Here is a 3864-nt window from a genome sequence, read left to right on the forward strand (position 1 = left end):
GAAATAAAGAGTGAAGGAGGGAGAGTTTCCCCAGGTAGCTCAGAAAAATCCCCAAAAGAGAAACTTGCTGCAAGTGTGGATGTAAAGTTATAAATATGGTAGAGGCCCATTTCAACTCTACCTAGGTGTGTAGTTATAATATCCATGCAATTTATTTCTCTTTCACTTTAACATTTTTCCAAATCCATGAGAAAGTGACTCTTAATTAGTACAGAAAGGATGTAGGATGAGGTGAAAAAAGTATCTGCTCTGAGGATGTAGAGCCTTAAGTTTGAATGCCGTTTATTAGCTACAGGGCTTTAAATAACACATTAAACCTCAATAAGTCCTTATTTTATTATCAACCTACTTCTTAGGTTGTATTGTTATGATAAGTATGTGAGGTCTCTGCACCCCTCAGTGTTGATAAGGATCCTGGATGAATACTTGTCTTCTCCCAAAGAGGAAGGCTTATTTATATGCCTATAAAAACACAGATTTTAAAAGAATGCACATTTAAATACTATTAGGATACATATTCAAATATAGATATTGGGAGCAAATATTCAAATTTGCTATGTGACCAAGAGAAATGTAAATGATGAGAACATACTCTGTTTACTTACTCTCATCCATTTTTCCTGTGAATGTAAAATCATACAGCCGCTGTTGAAGACAGTTTGTCAGTTTCTTAAAAAAGGAGACACAATCTTACCATAATGATCCACCATTTATGCTCTTAGATTCTACCCAATTGAACTGCAAGTTTATGTCCACAAAAAAACTTGAAAACATATGTTCATAGTAGTTTTACTTATAATATCCCCAAATTGGAAGTAACCAAGATATTCTTCAATAGGTGAATGAATCAAAAAAGTGTAGTGCATTCATACAAGTGTACTATTCAGTAATAATTAAAAAAAGATCCATCAGTTCATGAAAAGACACGGAGGAAACTTAACTGTATGTTACTAAGTGAAAGAAACCCATCTGAAAAGTCTACATACTTTAATGTTTTAACAATATGCCTTTTTGGAAGAGGCAAAACTCTACAGACCATAACATTTTCATTGGCTGCCAGGTGGAAGGGAGTGGGAAAGAGAATTAAGTAGGTGAATTAACAAAGTGTATAATGCCATTTTTGGATATTTTACTGCGGACAGTATTTAGGCTTCACCCCTCCTTCTTCCCCTTCTGCCCCACATCTGGGTACACTGATAAGAAAATGCAGATTTATCTTTGACATCAGTGAGAATTTCAAACCATGAAATCCTTACTTTTGTGAAATACTCATTCCTGCCCCATCGTCTAACCACCATAAAAACTTCAATGCATTTTCCTTACCCTTCTCTTTCAAGCCATTTTTTTGGCCTGCTTGAGAGCCTGCCCTCTCTCCCTAGACAGCCTCATTATGTGAGTAATCAGCCTTTTTATAATCTATTTTTGTGTGTATGGCATCATCAGTCTCAACATCCAAACCAAATTTTAGGTAGCAGTGCATTCTGTATTTGAGAAATGTTCACAGTAATTGTTGCTACAAGCAAGATGTATAGACAACGACCACGGCTATTTACAAAAGGTCTTTCTTATTTGTTTGTCTTGTTAAATGGTCTGCTGCCTGATGGCAAACATATATAGTGAACTACCACCGCCTGATAGCTGTCTTGTCTTTTGGGCTGTGCTGCTTTATACTGCATTTTCTAAGTTTTGTCTAGATTCTGTTTTAACTGAAATAAGTTGAAAGTTCAAAAATTGCCATTTAGCAACAGTCTTATAGAATTTTGGTCCTCCTTAAAAGGGCCTAGCATTGAGTGTTGTGCCCAAGACCTATCTATGTGTCTTAGATTGAAAGAGGTCTACTGGTTTCAGGATAAACCATGACTGAGGCTGGGTTCAAGAAAATAACTCTTACTTTGTGACTGCTGGTGACTAAGTCATCCATTGCCATGGAGTTGTCCTAAGCCCTGATAATACTTAGCTGAGTTTCTCTGGAAGAAGCAAAAGCTTGTAAATATGAGAAAGGTAGAGAAGAATCCCCAAAGTCTATTTAGTAAATGCCAAAAAGAAAAAGAAAAAAAGTAAAGAAAACTGAATATGAAAATTGTTTTTTTAAAAAAAGTATCTAAGCAGAAATCCATAATTTTGCCCAATAGATAATCCAAGGTTTGCTAAAATAATTTATGTAGCAAAAACAAAATGGGGCACAACAGAGTATTGGTAACAATAGGCACCAACAGGCACTATGTTATATAGCAGACCTCTAGAACTTACCATTTTATTTAACCAAAACTTCATACTGTAAAACTCTTCATTTCCCCCTCCCTCAACCCCCTACTTTGTGTTTCTGTGGGTTTGACTATTTTAGACACTTCAAATAAGTGAAATCATGCAGTATTCATCCTTCGGTGACTGGTTTATTTCACTGAATAATATCTCCTAGGTTCAGGATAAATCTCATGTTGTGTTCTTACAAGACAAAATGTGTGGCACAGGGAAACTTTTGGAGGCTATGAATATTTTTATTACCTTGATTGTGGTTATGATTTCATGGGTTTGTTTATATGTCCAAATTCATTAAATTGCATACATTAAATGTGCACAGGTCTTTATATATCAGTATCTCAATAAAACTTTAAAACAGGATGAAAGAGTGCTCACTGGTTTTTTTATCCTCTACAATCCTTAATGCTATGCTAGGTTCTGAATTAATTTTAAATCTGTTAACATTTGCCAAATCACAAACTTTCATTGCCTTATTTAAAACTGAAGCTCCAGTCACTGTATATCTGGGGATCTCACAAAATGTAACTGAGGCAACTTCTATAGTATTAGGAGATTTAGTGAACAAAAATAGAGGATAAAATGGTCTGCCTCAATTTAACATGAAAACAATTTCCTTGTTTAAATTTCCCCATGGTCATAGCACCCATTACCTTAAAAAAATGGGCAGGAACCTTCTGACCCAATGAATAATACGTTAAAACAAAATTGAACCTTTGGTGTTTATAAATTGGATTCTTTTAAAAAAGGGATCAATAGACATTATTTTCTTCCTCCTCCACAGTTAAAATAGGAGTTTTTATGAGTTAATGCAGTCATATATAATTTAAAACAGGGTCTTCAAAGACTGAAATTCATATACAAGACTTATTTAACAGAAGCAGTGATAATCTCCACTACTTTAACCTGTTCTTAAACTGGGAAAGAATAAAGGGTGCTTTACTGTGGTTTATCACACCTTAATGCTATGATTTCAACCATTCAGGCCTATACACACAGTGTTTTTAAATGAATGTCTTCATGCAATTATCTCCTGATTAATATTTTGAGATTCTAGAGTTGGCTAACATGCTATGAGCAGTGTCTGTTTTAACAGTCTCTTAGCTACAGTTTTGCCTTTACTTTCAAAGAGCACAATACACCTTTGCCCAGCTACCCTTTGGGCACCCTAACTGCCATACCATCACACACAAATTTTCTGGCGAAATCTTATTCTATTCTGACTCAACTTTTTACAGCAGCATAGATGTGATATCACACTGATAGTATCCTCCAAAGAAGAGACACATTTGACACTTATTTAAGACACACAAATACTTAAAGGGGACCTTACTAAAAGTGGGTTGTCCATTGCTTTATACCTATCACAAGGCATGATCACCTTGGTTAAATTCCTGAAAAACTATTTGGTAAAATGAGGTCTGTTGCATCCCCCACACTGTTAAGAAACAGCTATTGACCCTCTCAGATTGACCACAACATTAACAACAAGCCCAACACCTTTTAGAGTTTCTTGTTTGTTTGTTTGTTTTTCATTCTAGAATCAATGTATTTTTCATTTACAAAATTTAGTCAAGTTCATTTACACCATTACTTGCAAATTGA

Source organism: Rhinopithecus bieti, unplaced genomic scaffold, assembly GCF_001698545.2.
Source record: "Rhinopithecus bieti isolate Rb0 unplaced genomic scaffold, ASM169854v2 scaffold_19910, whole genome shotgun sequence".
NCBI lineage: Eukaryota > Metazoa > Chordata > Mammalia > Primates > Cercopithecidae > Rhinopithecus > Rhinopithecus bieti.